We start from the raw sequence: 19,476 nt of genomic DNA, 5'->3' as shown, positions 1-19,476 counted from the left end.
TTTTCGACACGACACGAACCTAACACGAAATTAATGGGTTTGGGTTGAGGTTTCGGGAATTCGGGTCAGAATCGGGTTGGACCCGATGAACCCGAAAAGAAAACCGGTCGATTTCGGGTCAACCCGTGGTGACCTGATATGACCCGATATGACCCGTTTACGAATTAAAAATAATTTAATAAACATAAAAATAATTTTATCTAACTAAACTAAGTTATTCTTTTTTTCAAAGGCATTAATTACTTAATCCTAAACGAATTTATTTAATTTGTGTGAAGTTGAAATTATTATACTTGGACAAATAATATATTATATTATTTTTCACTTTTGTATTGTTTTAATTTATTTTATATTTTGCTTGGGATAAAACACTTTTACGGTGTTTAATTTATTTTAGATTTGATTTGGAATCATTTATTTAAATTTTTATTACTTGATTATGTAATTAGTTTTGTGAGAAATTGATTTTATTAGAAATTACAGTGATAAATTAATAAATTAAAATTAAGTTTCGGGTCATTTCGGGTCGACCCGCCGCCCCGTAAACCTGAAATTTTCGGGTTCGGGTCAGCATACCTGACCCGTCACGGGTTGGCGGGTCGGGGTTCGGGTCAACAGATTTTCTGGCGGGTCTGTTGACCCGAACCCGACCCGCCAACCTGATTTGGACCCGAATTGCCACCCCTAACTGCAAGCGTGAAGGATTGATTTCATGATAATTTAGAGTTGCGGGATGAGGGAAAAAAACAGGGTGCAAATCAATAACAAAAAAAAATATAAAGTAAATAAATAAAAGGATAAGAGGAAAATGCTTGAATTGACGCTTAAAATGAATTTCGGTCTAGAAAAGCCACACTGCTTCGCAGGACGGGGTAGTTTAAAAGAATAACGCGAAAGGAACATGGCGGGTGCGATCATACCAGCACTAATGCACCGGATCCCATCAGAACTCCGAAGTTAAGCGTGCTTGGGCGAGAGTAGTACTAGGATGGGTGACCCCCTGGGAAGTCCTCGTGTTGCACCCCTCTCTTTTTTGTTTCGAAATCCAAATTTCCTATTCGTTCTTTATCCTGTAGTAATTTAGCTCCGTCGGAACGATTGCTTAATATTTTGCTTCTTGTCGAAGCGTGAAGGAGGATCTGAAGGCGCGAGACAAATCAGGAACGGTACGGCTCGATCAAAGCCCGGATCGTCGCTCAAATTTGTCGGCGCAAATGTATCACCGCAACTAGGGGTGGCAATTTTCGACACGACACGAACCTAACACGAAATTAATGGGTTTGGGTTGAGGTTTCGGGAATTCGGGTCAGAATCGGGTTGGACCCGATGAACCCGAAAAGAAAACCGGTCGATTTCGGGTCAACCCGTGGTGACCTGATATGACCCGATATGACCCGTTTACGAATTAAAAATAATTTAATAAACATAAAAATAATTTTATCTAACTAAACTAAGTTATTCTTTTTTTCAAAGGCATTAATTACTTAATCCTAAACGAATTTATTTAATTTGTGTGAAGTTGAAATTATTATACTTGGACAAATAATATATTATATTATTTTTCACTTTTGTATTGTTTTAATTTATTTTATATTTTGCTTGGGATAAAACACTTTTACGGTGTTTAATTTATTTTAGATTTGATTTGGAATCATTTATTTAAATTTTTATTACTTGATTATGTAATTAGTTTTGTGAGAAATTGATTTTATTAGAAATTACAGTGATAAATTAATAAATTAAAATTAAGTTTCGGGTCATTTCGGGTCGACCCGCCGCCCCGTAAACCTGAAATTTTCGGGTTCGGGTCAGCATACCTGACCCGTCACGGGTTGGCGGGTCGGGGTTCGGGTCAACAGATTTTCTGGCGGGTCTGTTGACCCGAACCCGACCCGCCAACCTGATTTGGACCCGAATTGCCACCCCTAACTGCAAGCGTGAAGGATTGATTTCATGATAATTTAGAGTTGCGGGATGAGGGAAAAAAACAGGGTGCAAATCAATAACAAAAAAAATATAAAGTAAATAAATAAAAGGATAAGAGGAAAATGCTTGAATTGACGCTTAAAATGAATTTCGGTCTAGAAAAGCCACACTGCTTCGCAGGACGGGGTAGTTTAAAAGAATAACGCGAAAGGAACATGGCGGGTGCGATCATACCAGCACTAATGCACCGGATCCCATCAGAACTCCGAAGTTAAGCGTGCTTGGGCGAGAGTAGTACTAGGATGGGTGACCCCCTGGGAAGTCCTCGTGTTGCACCCCTCTCTTTTTTGTTTCGAAATCCAAATTTCCTATTCGTTCTTTATCCTGTAGTAATTTAGCTCCGTCGGAACGATTGCTTAATATTTTGCTTCTTGTCGAAGCGTGAAGGAGGATCTGAAGGCGCGAGACAAATCAGGAACGGTACGGCTCGATCAAAGCCCGGATCGTCGCTCAAATTTGTCGGCGCAAATGTATCACCGCAACTAGGGGTGGCAATTTTCGACACGACACGAACCTAACACGAAATTAATGGGTTTGGGTTGAGGTTTCGGGAATTCGGGTCAGAATCGGGTTGGACCCGATGAACCCGAAAAGAAAACCGGTCGATTTCGGGTCAACCCGTGGTGACCTGATATGACCCGATATGACCCGTTTACGAATTAAAAATAATTTAATAAACATAAAAATAATTTTATCTAACTAAACTAAGTTATTCTTTTTTTCAAAGGCATTAATTACTTAATCCTAAACGAATTTATTTAATTTGTGTGAAGTTGAAATTATTATACTTGGACAAATAATATATTATATTATTTTTCACTTTTGTATTGTTTTAATTTATTTTATATTTTGCTTGGGATAAAACACTTTTACGGTGTTTAATTTATTTTAGATTTGATTTGGAATCATTTATTTAAATTTTTATTACTTGATTATGTAATTAGTTTTGTGAGAAATTGATTTTATTAGAAATTATAAGTGATAAATTAATAAATTAAAATTAAGTTTCGGGTCATTTCGGGTCGACCCGCCGCCCCGTAAACCTGAAATTTTCGGGTTCGGGTCAGCATACCTGACCCGTCACGGGTTGGCGGGTCGGGGTTCGGGTCAACAGATTTTCTGGCGGGTCTGTTGACCCGAACCCGACCCGCCAACCTGATTTGGACCCGAATTGCCACCCCTAACTGCAAGCGTGAAGGATTGATTTCATGATAATTTAGAGTTGCGGGATGAGGGAAAAAAACAGGGTGCAAATCAATAACAAAAAAAAATATAAAGTAAATAAATAAAAGGATAAGAGGAAAATACTTGAATTGACGCTTAAAATGAATTTCGGTCTAGAAAAGCCACACTGCTTCGCAGGACGGGGTAGTTTAAAAGAATAACGCGAAAGGAACATGGCGGGTGCGATCATACCAGCACTAATGCACCGGATCCCATCAGAACTCCGAAGTTAAGCGTGCTTGGGCGAGAGTAGTACTAGGATGGGTGACCCCCTGGGAAGTCCTCGTGTTGCACCCCTCTCTTTTTTGTTTCGAAATCCAAATTTCCTATTCGTTCTTTATCCTGTAGTAATTTAGCTCCGTCGGAACGATTGCTTAATATTTTGCTTCTTGTCGAAGCGTGAAGGAGGATCTGAAGGCGCGAGACAAATCAGGAACGGTACGGCTCGATCAAAGCCCGGATCGTCGCTCAAATTTGTCGGCGCAAATGTATCACCGCAACTAGGGGTGGCAATTTTCGACACGACACGAACCTAACACGAAATTAATGGGTTTGGGTTGAGGTTTCGGGAATTCGGGTCAGAATCGGGTTGGACCCGATGAACCCGAAAAGAAAACCGGTCGATTTCGGGTCAACCCGTGGTGACCTGATATGACCCGATATGACCCGTTTACGAATTAAAAATAATTTAATAAACATAAAAATAATTTTATCTAACTAAACTAAGTTATTCTTTTTTTCAAAGGCATTAATTACTTAATCCTAAACGAATTTATTTAATTTGTGTGAAGTTGAAATTATTATACTTGGACAAATAATATATTATATTATTTTTCACTTTTGTATTGTTTTAATTTATTTTATATTTTGCTTGGGATAAAACACTTTTACGGTGTTTAATTTATTTTAGATTTGATTTGGAATCATTTATTTAAATTTTTATTACTTGATTATGTAATTAGTTTTGTGAGAAATTGATTTTATTAGAAATTACAGTGATAAATTAATAAATTAAAATTAAGTTTCGGGTCATTTCGGGTCGACCCGCCGCCCCGTAAACCTGAAATTTTCGGGTTCGGGTCAGCATACCTGACCCGTCACGGGTTGGCGGGTCGGGGTTCGGGTCAACAGATTTTCTGGCGGGTCTGTTGACCCGAACCCGACCCGCCAACCTGATTTGGACCCGAATTGCCACCCCTAACTGCAAGCGTGAAGGATTGATTTCATGATAATTTAGAGTTGCGGGATGAGGGAAAAAAACAGGGTGCAAATCAATAACAAAAAAAAATATAAAGTAAATAAATAAAAGGATAAGAGGAAAATGCTTGAATTGACGCTTAAAATGAATTTCGGTCTAGAAAAGCCACACTGCTTCGCAGGACGGGGTAGTTTAAAAGAATAACGCGAAAGGAACATGGCGGGTGCGATCATACCAGCACTAATGCACCGGATCCCATCAGAACTCCGAAGTTAAGCGTGCTTGGGCGAGAGTAGTACTAGGATGGGTGACCCCCTGGGAAGTCCTCGTGTTGCACCCCTCTCTTTTTTGTTTCGAAATCCAAATTTCCTATTCGTTCTTTATCCTGTAGTAATTTAGCTCCGTCGGAACGATTGCTTAATATTTTGCTTCTTGTCGAAGCGTGAAGGAGGATCTGAAGGCGCGAGACAAATCAGGAACGGTACGGCTCGATCAAAGCCCGGATCGTCGCTCAAATTTGTCGGCGCAAATGTATCACCGCAACTAGGGGTGGCAATTTTCGACACGACACGAACCTAACACGAAATCAATGGGTTTGGGTTGAGGTTTCGGGAATTCGGGTCAGAATCGGGTTGGACCCGATGAACCCGAAAAGAAAACCGGTCGATTTCGGGTCAACCCGTGGTGACCTGATATGACCCGTTTACGAATTAAAAATAATTTAATAAACATAAAAATAATTTTATCTAACTAAACTAAGTTATTCTTTTTTTCAAAGGCATTAATTACTTAATCCTAAACGAATTTATTTAATTTGTGTGAAGTTGAAATTATTATACTTGGACAAATAATATATTATATTATTTTTCACTTTTGTATTGTTTTAATTTATTTTATATTTTGCTTGGGATAAAACACTTTTACGGTGTTTAATTTATTTTAGATTTGATTTGGAATCATTTATTTAAATTTTTATTACTTGATTATGTAATTAGTTTTGTGAGAAATTGATTTTATTAGAAATTACAGTGATAAATTAATAAATTAAAATTAAGTTTCGGGTCATTTCGGGTCGACCCGCCGCCCCGTAAACCTGAAATTTTCGGGTTCGGGTCAGCATACCTGACCCGTCACGGGTTGGCGGGTCGGGGTTCGGGTCAACAGATTTTCTGGCGGGTCTGTTGACCCGAACCCGACCCGCCAACCTGATTTGGACCCGAATTGCCACCCCTAACTGCAAGCGTGAAGGATTGATTTCATGATAATTTAGAGTTGCGGGATGAGGGAAAAAAACAGGGTGCAAATCAATAACAAAAAAAAATATAAAGTAAATAAATAAAAGGATAAGAGGAAAATGCTTGAATTGACGCTTAAAATGAATTTCGGTCTAGAAAAGCCACACTGCTTCGCAGGACGGGGTAGTTTAAAAGAATAACGCGAAAGGAACATGGCGGGTGCGATCATACCAGCACTAATGCACCGGATCCCATCAGAACTCCGAAGTTAAGCGTGCTTGGGCGAGAGTAGTACTAGGATGGGTGACCCCCTGGGAAGTCCTCGTGTTGCACCCCTCTCTTTTTTGTTTCGAAATCCAAATTTCCTATTCGTTCTTTATCCTGTAGTAATTTAGCTCCGTCGGAACGATTGCTTAATATTTTGCTTCTTGTCGAAGCGTGAAGGAGGATCTGAAGGCGCGAGACAAATCAGGAACGGTACGGCTCGATCAAAGCCCGGATCGTCGCTCAAATTTGTCGGCGCAAATGTATCACCGCAACTAGGGGTGGCAATTTTCGACACGACACGAACCTAACACGAAATCAATGGGTTTGGGTTGAGGTTTCGGGAATTCGGGTCAGAATCGGGTTGGACCCGATGAACCCGAAAAGAAAACCGGTCGATTTCGGGTCAACCCGTGGTGACCTGATATGACCCGTTTACGAATTAAAAATAATTTAATAAACATAAAAATAATTTTATCTAACTAAACTAAGTTATTCTTTTTTTCAAAGGCATTAATTACTTAATCCTAAACGAATTTATTTAATTTGTGTGAAGTTGAAATTATTATACTTGGACAAATAATATATTATATTATTTTTCACTTTTGTATTGTTTTAATTTATTTTATATTTTGCTTGGGATAAAACACTTTTACGGTGTTTAATTTATTTTAGATTTGATTTGGAATCATTTATTTAAATTTTTATTACTTGATTATGTAATTAGTTTTGTGAGAAATTGATTTTATTAGAAATTACAGTGATAAATTAATAAATTAAAATTAAGTTTCGGGTCATTTCGGGTCGACCCGCCGCCCCGTAAACCTGAAATTTTCGGGTTCGGGTCAGCATACCTGACCCGTCACGGGTTGGCGGGTCGGGGTTCGGGTCAACAGATTTTCTGGCGGGTCTGTTGACCCGAACCCGACCCGCCAACCTGATTTGGACCCGAATTGCCACCCCTAACTGCAAGCGTGAAGGATTGATTTCATGATAATTTAGAGTTGCGGGATGAGGGAAAAAAACAGGGTGCAAATCAATAACAAAAAAAAATATAAAGTAAATAAATAAAAGGATAAGAGGAAAATGCTTGAATTGACGCTTAAAATGAATTTCGGTCTAGAAAAGCCACACTGCTTCGCAGGACGGGGTAGTTTAAAAGAATAACGCGAAAGGAACATGGCGGGTGCGATCATACCAGCACTAATGCACCGGATCCCATCAGAACTCCGAAGTTAAGCGTGCTTGGGCGAGAGTAGTACTAGGATGGGTGACCCCCTGGGAAGTCCTCGTGTTGCACCCCTCTCTTTTTTGTTTCGAAATCCAAATTTCCTATTCGTTCTTTATCCTGTAGTAATTTAGCTCCGTCGGAACGATTGCTTAATATTTTGCTTCTTGTCGAAGCGTGAAGGAGGATCTGAAGGCGCGAGACAAATCAGGAACGGTACGGCTCGATCAAAGCCCGGATCGTCGCTCAAATTTGTCGGCGCAAATGTATCACCGCAACTAGGGGTGGCAATTTTCGACACGACACGAACCTAACACGAAATCAATGGGTTTGGGTTGAGGTTTCGGGAATTCGGGTCAGAATCGGGTTGGACCCGATGAACCCGAAAAGAAAACCGGTCGATTTCGGGTCAACCCGTGGTGACCTGATATGACCCGATATGACCCGTTTACGAATTAAAAATAATTTAATAAACATAAAAATAATTTTATCTAACTAAACTAAGTTATTCTTTTTTTCAAAGGCATTAATTACTTAATCCTAAACGAATTTATTTAATTTGTGTGAAGTTGAAATTATTATACTTGGACAAATAATATATTATATTATTTTTCACTTTTGTATTGTTTTAATTTATTTTATATTTTGCTTGGGATAAAACACTTTTACGGTGTTTAATTTATTTTAGATTTGATTTGGAATCATTTATTTAAATTTTTATTACTTGATTATGTAATTAGTTTTGTGAGAAATTGATTTTATTAGAAATTACAGTGATAAATTAATAAATTAAAATTAAGTTTCGGGTCATTTCGGGTCGACCCGCCGCCCCGTAAACCTGAAATTTTCGGGTTCGGGTCAGCATACCTGACCCGTCACGGGTTGGCGGGTCGGGGTTCGGGTCAACAGATTTTCTGGCGGGTCTGTTGACCCGAACCCGACCCGCCAACCTGATTTGGACCCGAATTGCCACCCCTAACTGCAAGCGTGAAGGATTGATTTCATGATAATTTAGAGTTGCGGGATGAGGGAAAAAAACAGGGTGCAAATCAATAACAAAAAAAAATATAAAGTAAATAAATAAAAGGATAAGAGGAAAATGCTTGAATTGACGCTTAAAATGAATTTCGGTCTAGAAAAGCCACACTGCTTCGCAGGACGGGGTAGTTTAAAAGAATAACGCGAAAGGAACATGGCGGGTGCGATCATACCAGCACTAATGCACCGGATCCCATCAGAACTCCGAAGTTAAGCGTGCTTGGGCGAGAGTAGTACTAGGATGGGTGACCCCCTGGGAAGTCCTCGTGTTGCACCCCTCTCTTTTTTGTTTCGAAATCCAAATTTCCTATTCGTTCTTTATCCTGTAGTAATTTAGCTCCGTCGGAACGATTGCTTAATATTTTGCTTCTTGTCGAAGCGTGAAGGAGGATCTGAAGGCGCGAGACAAATCAGGAACGGTACGGCTCGATCAAAGCCCGGATCGTCGCTCAAATTTGTCGGCGCAAATGTATCACCGCAACTAGGGGTGGCAATTTTCGACACGACACGAACCTAACACGAAATTAATGGGTTTGGGTTGAGGTTTCGGGAATTCGGGTCAGAATCGGGTTGGACCCGATGAACCCGAAAAGAAAACCGGTCGATTTCGGGTCAACCCGTGGTGACCTGATATGACCCGATATGACCCGTTTACGAATTAAAAATAATTTAATAAACATAAAAATAATTTTATCTAACTAAACTAAGTTATTCTTTTTTTCAAAGGCATTAATTACTTAATCCTAAACGAATTTATTTAATTTGTGTGAAGTTGAAATTATTATACTTGGACAAATAATATATTATATTATTTTTCACTTTTGTATTGTTTTAATTTATTTTATATTTTGCTTGGGATAAAACACTTTTACGGTGTTTAATTTATTTTAGATTTGATTTGGAATCATTTATTTAAATTTTTATTACTTGATTATGTAATTAGTTTTGTGAGAAATTGATTTTATTAGAAATTACAGTGATAAATTAATAAATTAAAATTAAGTTTCGGGTCATTTCGGGTCGACCCGCCGCCCCGTAAACCTGAAATTTTCGGGTTCGGGTCAGCATACCTGACCCGTCACGGGTTGGCGGGTCGGGGTTCGGGTCAACAGATTTTCTGGCGGGTCTGTTGACCCGAACCCGACCCGCCAACCTGATTTGGACCCGAATTGCCACCCCTAACTGCAAGCGTGAAGGATTGATTTCATGATAATTTAGAGTTGCGGGATGAGGGAAAAAAACAGGGTGCAAATCAATAACAAAAAAATATATAAAGTAAATAAATAAAAGGATAAGAGGAAAATGCTTGAATTGACGCTTAAAATGAATTTCGGTCTAGAAAAGCCACACTGCTTCGCAGGACGGGGTAGTTTAAAAGAATAACGCGAAAGGAACATGGCGGGTGCGATCATACCAGCACTAATGCACCGGATCCCATCAGAACTCCGAAGTTAAGCGTGCTTGGGCGAGAGTAGTACTAGGATGGGTGACCCCCTGGGAAGTCCTCGTGTTGCACCCCTCTCTTTTTTGTTTCGAAATCCAAATTTCCTATTCGTTCTTTATCCTGTAGTAATTTAGCTCCGTCGGAACGATTGCTTAATATTTTGCTTCTTGTCGAAGCGTGAAGGAGGATCTGAAGGCGCGAGACAAATCAGGAACGGTACGGCTCGATCAAAGCCCGGATCGTCGCTCAAATTTGTCGGCGCAAATGTATCACCGCAACTAGGGGTGGCAATTTTCGACACGACACGAACCTAACACGAAATTAATGGGTTTGGGTTGAGGTTTCGGGAATTCGGGTCAGAATCGGGTTGGACCCGATGAACCCGAAAAGAAAACCGGTCGATTTCGGGTCAACCCGTGGTGACCTGATATGACCCGATATGACCCGTTTACGAATTAAAAATAATTTAATAAACATAAAAATAATATTATCTAACTAAACTAAGTTATTCTTTTTTTCAAAGGCATTAATTACTTAATCCTAAACGAATTTATTTAATTTGTGTGAAGTTGAAATTATTATACTTGGACAAATAATATATTATATTATTTTTCACTTTTGTATTGTTTTAATTTATTTTATATTTTGCTTGGGATAAAACACTTTTACGGTGTTTAATTTATTTTAGATTTGATTTGGAATCATTTATTTAAATTTTTATTACTTGATTATGTAATTAGTTTTGTGAGAAATTGATTTTATTAGAAATTACAGTGATAAATTAATAAATTAAAATTAAGTTTCGGGTCATTTCGGGTCGACCCGCCGCCCCGTAAACCTGAAATTTTCGGGTTCGGGTCAGCATACCTGACCCGTCACGGGTTGGCGGGTCGGGGTTCGGGTCAACAGATTTTCTGGCGGGTCTGTTGACCCGAACCCGACCCGCCAACCTGATTTGGACCCGAATTGCCACCCCTAACTGCAAGCGTGAAGGATTGATTTCATGATAATTTAGAGTTGCGGGATGAGGGAAAAAAACAGGGTGCAAATCAATAACAAAAAAAAATATAAAGTAAATAAATAAAAGGATAAGAGGAAAATGCTTGAATTGACGCTTAAAATGAATTTCGGTCTAGAAAAGCCACACTGCTTCGCAGGACGGGGTAGTTTAAAAGAATAACGCGAAAGGAACATGGCGGGTGCGATCATACCAGCACTAAGGCACCGGATCCCATCAGAACTCCGAAGTTAAGCGTGCTTGGGCGAGAGTAGTACTAGGATGGGTGACCCCCTGGGAAGTCCTCGTGTTGCACCCCTCTCTTTTTTGTTTCGAAATCCAAATTTCCTATTCGTTCTTTATCCTGTAGTAATTTAGCTCCGTCGGAACGATTGCTTAATATTTTGCTTCTTGTCGAAGCGTGAAGGAGGATCTGAAGGCGCGAGACAAATCAGGAACGGTACGGCTCGATCAAAGCCCGGATCGTCGCTCAAATTTGTCGGCGCAAATGTATCACCGCAACTAGGGGTGGCAATTTTCGACACGACACGAACCTAACACGAAATTAATGGGTTTGGGTTGAGGTTTCGGGAATTCGGGTCAGAATCGGGTTGGACCCGATGAACCCGAAAAGAAAACCGGTCGATTTCGGGTCAACCCGTGGTGACCTGATATGACCCGATATGACCCGTTTACGAATTAAAAATAATTTAATAAACATAAAAATAATTTTATCTAACTAAACTAAGTTATTCTTTTTTTCAAAGGCATTAATTACTTAATCCTAAACGAATTTATTTAATTTGTGTGAAGTTGAAATTATTATACTTGGACAAATAATATATTATATTATTTTTCACTTTTGTATTGTTTTAATTTATTTTATATTTTGCTTGGGATAAAACACTTTTACGGTGTTTAATTTATTTTAGATTTGATTTGGAATCATTTATTTAAATTTTTATTACTTGATTATGTAATTAGTTTTGTGAGAAATTGATTTTATTAGAAATTACAGTGATAAATTAATAAATTAAAATTAAGTTTCGGGTCATTTCGGGTCGACCCCGCCGCCCCGTAAACCTGAAATTTTCGGGTTCGGGTCAGCATACCTGACCCGTCACGGGTTGGCGGGTCGGGGTTCGGGTCAACAGATTTTCTGGCGGGTCTGTTGACCCGAACCCGACCCGCCAACCTGATTTGGACCCGAATTGCCACCCCTAACTGCAAGCGTGAAGGATTGATTTCATGATAATTTAGAGTTGCGGGATGAGGGAAAAAAACAGGGTGCAAATCAATAACAAAAAAAAATATAAAGTAAATAAATAAAAGGATAAGAGGAAAATGCTTGAATTGACGCTTAAAATGAATTTCGGTCTAGAAAAGCCACACTGCTTCGCAGGACGGGGTAGTTTAAAAGAATAACGCGAAAGGAACATGGCGGGTGCGATCATACCAGCACTAATGCACCGGATCCCATCAGAACTCCGAAGTTAAGCGTGCTTGGGCGAGAGTAGTACTAGGATGGGTGACCCCCTGGGAAGTCCTCGTGTTGCACCCCTCTCTTTTTTGTTTCGAAATCCAAATTTCCTATTCGTTCTTTATCCTGTAGTAATTTAGCTCCGTCGGAACGATTGCTTAATATTTTGCTTCTTGTCGAAGCGTGAAGGAGGATCTGAAGGCGCGAGACAAATCAGGAACGGTACGGCTCGATCAAAGCCCGGATCGTCGCTCAAATTTGTCGGCGCAAATGTATCACCGCAACTAGGGGTGGCAATTTTCGACACGACACGAACCTAACACGAAATTAATGGGTTTGGGTTGAGGTTTCGGGAATTCGGGTCAGAATCGGGTTGGACCCGATGAACCCGAAAAGAAAACCGGTCGATTTCGGGTCAACCCGTGGTGACCTGATATGACCCGATATGACCCGTTTACGAATTAAAAATAATTTAATAAACATAAAAATAATTTTATCTAACTAAACTAAGTTATTCTTTTTTTCAAAGGCATTAATTACTTAATCCTAAACGAATTTATTTAATTTGTGTGAAGTTGAAATTATTATACTTGGACAAATAATATATTATATTATTTTTCACTTTTGTATTGTTTTAATTTATTTTATATTTTGCTTGGGATAAAACACTTTTACGGTGTTTAATTTATTTTAGATTTGATTTGGAATCATTTATTTAAATTTTTATTACTTGATTATGTAATTAGTTTTGTGAGAAATTGATTTTATTAGAAATTACAGTGATAAATTAATAAATTAAAATTAAGTTTCGGGTCATTTCGGGTCGACCCGCCGCCCCGTAAACCTGAAATTTTCGGGTTCGGGTCAGCATACCTGACCCGTCACGGGTTGGCGGGTCGGGGTTCGGGTCAACAGATTTTCTGGCGGGTCTGTTGACCCGAACCCGACCCGCCAACCTGATTTGGACCCGAATTGCCACCCCTAACTGCAAGCGTGAAGGATTGATTTCATGATAATTTAGAGTTGCGGGATGAGGGAAAAAAACAGGGTGCAAATCAATAACAAAAAAAAATATAAAGTAAATAAATAAAAGGATAAGAGGAAAATGCTTGAATTGACGCTTAAAATGAATTTCGGTCTAGAAAAGCCACACTGCTTCGCAGGACGGGGTAGTTTAAAAGAATAACGCGAAAGGAACATGGCGGGTGCGATCATACCAGCACTAATGCACCGGATCCCATCAGAACTCCGAAGTTAAGCGTGCTTGGGCGAGAGTAGTACTAGGATGGGTGACCCCCTGGGAAGTTCTCGTGTTGCACCCCTCTCTTTTTTGTTTCGAAATCCAAATTTCCTATTCGTTCTTTATCCTGTAGTAATTTAGCTCCGTCGGAACGATTGCTTAATATTTAGCTTCTTGTCGAAGCGTGAAGGAGGATCTGAAGGCGCGAGACAAATCAGGAACGGTACGGCTCGATCAAAGCCCGGATCGTCGCTCAAATTTGTCGGCGCAAATGTATCACCGCAACTAGGGGTGGCAATTTTCGACACGACACGAACCTAACACGAAATTAATGGGTTTGGGTTGAGGTTTCGGGAATTCGGGTCAGAATCGGGTTGGACCCGATGAACCCGAAAAGAAAACCGGTCGATTTCGGGTCAACCCGTGGTGACCTGATATGACCCGATATGACCCGTTTACGAATTAAAAATAATTTAATAAACATAAAAATAATTTTATCTAACTAAACTAAGTTATTCTTTTTTTCAAAGGCATTAATTACTTAATCCTAAACGAATTTATTTAATTTGTGTGAAGTTGAAATTATTATACTTGGACAAATAATATATTATATTATTTTTCACTTTTGTATTGTTTTAATTTATTTTATATTTTGCTTGGGATAAAACACTTTTACGGTGTTTAATTTATTTTAGATTTGATTTGGAATCATTTATTTAAATTTTTATTACTTGATTATGTAATTAGTTTTGTGAGAAATTGATTTTATTAGAAATTACAGTGATAAATTAATAAATTAAAATTAAGTTTCGGGTCATTTCGGGTCGACCCGCCGCCCCGTAAACCTGAAATTTTCGGGTTCGGGTCAGCATACCTGACCCGTCACGGGTTGGCGGGTCGGGGTTCGGGTCAACAGATTTTCTGGCGGGTCTGTTGACCCGAACCCGACCCGCCAACCTGATTTGGACCCGAATTGCCACCCCTAACTGCAAGCGTGAAGGATTGATTTCATGATAATTTAGAGTTGCAGGATGAGGGAAAAAAACAGGGTGCAAATCAATAACAAAAAAAAATATAAAGTAAATAAATAAAAGGATAAGAGGAAAATGCTTGAATTGACGCTTAAAATGAATTTCGGTCTAGAAAAGCCACACTGCTTCGCAGGACGGGGTAGTTTAAAAGAATAACGCGAAAGGAACATGGCGGGTGCGATCATACCAGCACTAATGCACCGGATCCCATCAGAACTCCGAAGTTAAGCGTGCTTGGGCGAGAGTAGTACTAGGATGGGTGACCCCCTGGGAAGTCCTCGTGTTGCACCCCTCTCTTTTTTGTTTCGAAATCCAAATTTCCTATTCGTTCTTTATCCTGTAGTAATTTAGCTCCGTCGGAACGATTGCTTAATATTTTGCTTCTTGTCGAAGCGTGAAGGAGGATCTGAAGGCGCGAGACAAATCAGGAACGGTACGGCTCGATCAAAGCCCGGATCGTCGCTCAAATTTGTCGGCGCAAATGTATCACCGCAACTAGGGGTGGCAATTTTCGACACGACACGAACCTAACACGAAATTAATGGGTTTGGGTTGAGGTTTCGGGAATTCGGGTCAGAATCGGGTTGGACCCGATGAACCCGAAAAGAAAACCGGTCGATTTCGGGTCAACCCGTGGTGACCTGATATGACCCGATATGACCCGTTTACGAATTAAAAATAATTTAATAAACATAAAAATAATTTTATCTAACTAAACTAAGTTATTCTTTTTTTCAAAGGCATTAATTACTTAATCCTAAACGAATTTATTTAATTTGTGTGAAGTTGAAATTATTATACTTGGACAAATAATATATTATATTATTTTTCACTTTTGTATTGTTTTAATTTATTTTATATTTTGCTTGGGATAAAACACTTTTACGGTGTTTAATTTATTTTAGATTTGATTTGGAATCATTTATTTAAATTTTTATTACTTGATTATGTAATTAGTTTTGTGAGAAATTGATTTTATTAGAAATTACAGTGATAAATTAATAAATTAAAATTAAGTTTCGGGTCATTTCGGGTCGACCCGCCGCCCCGTAAACCTGAAATTTTCGGGTTCGGGTCAGCATACCTGACCCGTCACGGGTTGGCGGGTCGGGGTTCGGGTCAACAGATTTTCTGGCGGGTCTGTTGACCCGAACCCGACCCGCCAACCTGATTTGGACCCGAATTGCCACCCCTAACTGCAAGCGTGAAGGATTGATTTCATGATAATTTAGAGTTGCGGGATGAGGGAAAAAAACAGGGTGCAAATCAATAACAAAAAAAAATATAAAGTAAATAAATAAAAGGATAAGAGGAAAATGCTTGAATTGACGCTTAAAATGAATTTCGGTCTAGAAAAGCCACACTGCTTCGCAGGACGGGGTAGTTTAAAAGAATAACGCGAAAGGAACATGGCGGGTGCGATCATACCAGCACTAATGCACCGGATCCCATCAGAACTCCGAAGTTAAGCGTGCTTGGGCGAGAGTAGTACTAGGATGGGTGACCCCCTGGGAAGTTCTCGTGTTGCACCCCTCTCTTTTTTGTTTCGAAATCCAAATTTCCTATTCGTTCTTTATCCTGTAGTAATTTAGCTCCGTCGGAACGATTGCTTAATATTTTGCTTCTTGTCGAAGCGTGAAGGAGGATCTGAAGGCGCGAGACAAATCAGGAACGGTACGGCTCGATCAAAGCCCGGATCGTCGCTCAAATTTGTCGGCGCAAATGTATCACCGCAACTAGGGGTGGCAATTTTCGACACGACACGAACCTAACACGAAATTAATGGGTTTGGGTTGAGGTTTCGGGAATTCGGGTCAGAATCGGGTTGGACCCGATGAACCCGAAAAGAAAACCGGTCGATTTCGGGTCAACCCGTGGTGACCTGATATGACCCGATATGACCCGTTTACGAATTAAAAATAATTTAATAAACATAAAAATAATTTTATCTAACTAAACTAAGTTATTCTTTTTTTCAAAGGCATTAATTACTTAATCCTAAACGAATTTATTTAATTTGTGTGAAGTTGAAATTATTATACTTGGACAAATAATATATTATATTATTTTTCACTTTTGTATTGTTTTAATTTATTTTATATTTTGCTTGGGATAAAACACTTTTACGGTGTTTAATTTATTTTAGATTTGATTTGGAATCATTTATTTAAATTTTTATTACTTGATTATGTAATTAGTTTTGTGAGAAATTGATTTTATTAGAAATTACAGTGATAAATTAATAAATTAAAATTAAGTTTCGGGTCATTTCGGGTCGACCCCGCCGCCCCGTAAACCTGAAATTTTCGGGTTCGGGTCAGCATACCTGACCCGTCACGGGTTGGCGGGTCGGGGTTCGGGTCAACAGATTTTCTGGCGGGTCTGTTGACCCGAACCCGACCCGCCAACCTGATTTGGACCCGAATTGCCACCCCTAACTGCAAGCGTGAAGGATTGATTTCATGATAATTTAGAGTTGCGGGATGAGGGAAAAAAACAGGGTGCAAATCAATAACAAAAAAAAATATAAAGTAAATAAATAAAAGGATAAGAGGAAAATGCTTGAATTGACGCTTAAAATGAATTTCGGTCTAGAAAAGCCACACTGCTTCGCAGGACGGGGTAGTTTAAAAGAATAACGCGAAAGGAACATGGCGGGTGCGATCATACCAGCACTAATGCACCGGATCCCATCAGAACTCCGAAGTTAAGCGTGCTTGGGCGAGAGTAGTACTAGGATGGGTGACCCCCTGGGAAGTCCTCGTGTTGCACCCCTCTCTTTTTTGTTTCGAAATCCAAATTTCCTATTCGTTCTTTATCCTGTAGTAATTTAGCTCCGTCGGAACGATTGCTTAATATTTTGCTTCTTGTCGAAGCGTGAAGGAGGATCTGAAGGCGCGAGACAAATCAGGAACGGTACGGCTCGATCAAAGCCCGGATCGTCGCTCAAATTTGTCGGCGCAAATGTATCACCGCAACTAGGGGTGGCAATTTTCGACACGACACGAACCTAACACGAAATTAATGGGTTTGGGTTGAGGTTTCGGGAATTCGGGTCAGAATCGGGTTGGACCCGATGAACCCGAAAAGAAAACCGGTCGATTTCGGGTCAACCCGTGGTGACCTGATATGACCCGATATGACCCGTTTACGAATTAAAAATAATTTAATAAACATAAAAATAATTTTATCTAACTAAACTAAGTTATTCTTTTTTTCAAAGGCATTAATTACTTAATCCTAAACGAATTTATTTAATTTGTGTGAAGTTGAAATTATTATACTTGGACAAATAATATATTATATTATTTTTCACTTTTGTATTGTTTTAATTTATTTTATATTTTGCTTGGGATAAAACACTTTTACGGTGTTTAATTTATTTTAGATTTGATTTGGAATCATTTATTTAAATTTTTATTACTTGATTATGTAATTAGTTTTGTGAGAAATTGATTTTATTAGAAATTACAGTGATAAATTAATAAATTAAAATTAAGTTTCGGGTCATTTCGGGTCGACCCCGCCGCCCCGTAAACCTGAAATTTTCGGGTTCGGGTCAGCATACCTGACCCGTCACGGGTTGGCGGGTCGGGGTTCGGGTCAACAGATTTTCTGGCGGGTCTGTTGACCCGAACCCGACCCGCCAACCTGATTTGGACCCGAATTGCCACCCCTAACTGCAAGCGTGAAGGATTGATTTCATGATAATTTAGAGTTGCGGGATGAGGGAAAAAAACAGGGTGCAAATCAATAACAAAAAAAAATATAAAGTAAATAAATAAAAGGATAAGAGGAAAATGCTTGAATTGACGCTTAAAATGAATTTCGGTCTAGAAAAGCCACACTGCTTCGCAGGACGGGGTAGTTTAAAAGAATAACGCGAAAGGAACATGGCGGGTGCGATCATACCAGCACTAATGCACCGGATCCCATCAGAACTCCGAAGTTAAGCGTGCTTGGGCGAGAGTAGTACTAGGATGGGTGACCCCCTGGGAAGTCCTCGTGTTGCACCCCTCTCTTTTTTGTTTCGAAATCCAAATTTCCTATTCGTTCTTTATCCTGTAGTAATTTAGCTCCGTCGGAACGATTGCTTAATATTTTGCTTCTTGTCGAAGCGTGAAGGAGGATCTGAAGGCGCGAGACAAATCAGGAACGGTACGGCTCGATCAAAGCCCGGATCGTCGCTCAAATTTGTCGGCGCAAATGTATCACCGCAACTAGGGGTGGCAATTTTCGACACGACACGAACCTAACACGAAATTAATGGGTTTGGGTTGAGGTTTCGGGAATTCGGGTCAGAATCGGGTTGGACCCGATGAACCCGAAAAGAAAACCGGTCGATTTCGGGTCAACCCGTGGTGACCTGATATGACCCGATATGACCCGTTTACGAATTAAAAATAATTTAATAAACATAAAAATAATTTTATCTAACTAAACTAAGTTATTCTTTTTTTCAAAGGCATTAATTACTTAATCCTAAACGAATTTATTTAATTTGTGTGAAGTTGAAATTATTATACTTGGACAAATAATATATTATATTATTTTTCACTTTTGTATTGTTTTAATTTATTTTATATTTTGCTTGGGATAAAACACTTTTACGGTGTTTAATTTATTTTAGATTTGATTTGGAATCATTTATTTAAATTTTTATTACTTGATTATGTAATTAGTTTTGTGAGAAATTGATTTTATTAGAAATTACAGTGATAAATTAATAAATTAAAATTAAGTTTCGGGTCATTTCGGGTCGACCCCGCCGCCCCGTAAACCTGAAATTTTCGGGTTCGGGTCAGCATACCTGACCCGTCACGGGTTGGCGGGTCGGGGTTCGGGTCAACAGATTTTCTGGCGGGTCTGTTGACCCGAACCCGACCCGCCAACCTGATTTGGACCCGAATTGCCACCCCTAACTGCAAGCGTGAAGGATTGATTTCATGATAATTTAGAGTTGCGGGATGAGGGAAAAAAACAGGGTGCAAATCAATAACAAAAAAAAATATAAAGTAAATAAATAAAAGGATAAGAGGAAAATGCTTGAATTGACGCTTAAAATGAATTTCGGTCTAGAAAAGCCACACTGCTTCGCAGGACGGGGTAGT

The 19,476-nt window shown here is 39.3% G+C and overlaps 15 non-coding genes across 15 annotated transcripts; all 15 read left to right on the top strand.

Annotated features, from left to right (window-relative positions):
* The first annotated feature begins 906 nt into the window (after positions 1-906).
* Positions 907-1,025, top strand: LOC140027302 (5S ribosomal RNA). The gene has a single exon (XR_011831255.1). It is a non-coding gene; the product is annotated as a 5S ribosomal RNA (ribosomal RNA).
* A 1,121-nt stretch (positions 1,026-2,146) lies between these two features.
* Positions 2,147-2,265, top strand: LOC140027291 (5S ribosomal RNA). The gene has a single exon (XR_011831244.1). It is a non-coding gene; the product is annotated as a 5S ribosomal RNA (ribosomal RNA).
* Positions 2,266-3,388: 1,123 nt separating this feature from the next.
* On the top strand, positions 3,389-3,507 carry LOC140027280 (5S ribosomal RNA). Its single transcript, XR_011831233.1, has one exon. It is a non-coding gene; the product is annotated as a 5S ribosomal RNA (ribosomal RNA).
* Positions 3,508-4,629: 1,122 nt separating this feature from the next.
* On the top strand, positions 4,630-4,748 carry LOC140027269 (5S ribosomal RNA). Its single transcript, XR_011831222.1, has one exon. It is a non-coding gene; the product is annotated as a 5S ribosomal RNA (ribosomal RNA).
* A 1,112-nt stretch (positions 4,749-5,860) lies between these two features.
* LOC140027258 (5S ribosomal RNA) lies at positions 5,861-5,979 on the top strand. The gene has a single exon (XR_011831211.1). It is a non-coding gene; the product is annotated as a 5S ribosomal RNA (ribosomal RNA).
* A 1,112-nt stretch (positions 5,980-7,091) lies between these two features.
* LOC140027247 (5S ribosomal RNA) lies at positions 7,092-7,210 on the top strand. The gene has a single exon (XR_011831200.1). It is a non-coding gene; the product is annotated as a 5S ribosomal RNA (ribosomal RNA).
* Positions 7,211-8,332: 1,122 nt separating this feature from the next.
* LOC140027235 (5S ribosomal RNA) lies at positions 8,333-8,451 on the top strand. Its single transcript, XR_011831188.1, has one exon. It is a non-coding gene; the product is annotated as a 5S ribosomal RNA (ribosomal RNA).
* Positions 8,452-9,573: 1,122 nt separating this feature from the next.
* LOC140027224 (5S ribosomal RNA) lies at positions 9,574-9,692 on the top strand. The gene has a single exon (XR_011831177.1). It is a non-coding gene; the product is annotated as a 5S ribosomal RNA (ribosomal RNA).
* Positions 9,693-10,814: 1,122 nt separating this feature from the next.
* On the top strand, positions 10,815-10,933 carry LOC140029965 (5S ribosomal RNA). The gene has a single exon (XR_011833880.1). It is a non-coding gene; the product is annotated as a 5S ribosomal RNA (ribosomal RNA).
* A 1,123-nt stretch (positions 10,934-12,056) lies between these two features.
* LOC140027213 (5S ribosomal RNA) lies at positions 12,057-12,175 on the top strand. Its single transcript, XR_011831166.1, has one exon. It is a non-coding gene; the product is annotated as a 5S ribosomal RNA (ribosomal RNA).
* Positions 12,176-13,297: 1,122 nt separating this feature from the next.
* On the top strand, positions 13,298-13,416 carry LOC140032170 (5S ribosomal RNA). Its single transcript, XR_011836095.1, has one exon. It is a non-coding gene; the product is annotated as a 5S ribosomal RNA (ribosomal RNA).
* A 1,122-nt stretch (positions 13,417-14,538) lies between these two features.
* On the top strand, positions 14,539-14,657 carry LOC140027202 (5S ribosomal RNA). The gene has a single exon (XR_011831155.1). It is a non-coding gene; the product is annotated as a 5S ribosomal RNA (ribosomal RNA).
* Positions 14,658-15,779: 1,122 nt separating this feature from the next.
* Positions 15,780-15,898, top strand: LOC140032057 (5S ribosomal RNA). Its single transcript, XR_011835983.1, has one exon. It is a non-coding gene; the product is annotated as a 5S ribosomal RNA (ribosomal RNA).
* Positions 15,899-17,021: 1,123 nt separating this feature from the next.
* Positions 17,022-17,140, top strand: LOC140027191 (5S ribosomal RNA). The gene has a single exon (XR_011831144.1). It is a non-coding gene; the product is annotated as a 5S ribosomal RNA (ribosomal RNA).
* Positions 17,141-18,263: 1,123 nt separating this feature from the next.
* On the top strand, positions 18,264-18,382 carry LOC140027180 (5S ribosomal RNA). The gene has a single exon (XR_011831133.1). It is a non-coding gene; the product is annotated as a 5S ribosomal RNA (ribosomal RNA).
* The last annotated feature ends 1,094 nt before the right edge of the window (positions 18,383-19,476 follow it).

This window comes from Coffea arabica, chromosome 11e (genome assembly GCF_036785885.1).
Source record: "Coffea arabica cultivar ET-39 chromosome 11e, Coffea Arabica ET-39 HiFi, whole genome shotgun sequence".
In the NCBI taxonomy this organism is placed as follows: domain Eukaryota; kingdom Viridiplantae; phylum Streptophyta; class Magnoliopsida; order Gentianales; family Rubiaceae; genus Coffea; species Coffea arabica.
Note: the sequence above shows the minus strand (reverse complement) of the source record. Positions and strands in the feature narration are given on the sequence as shown.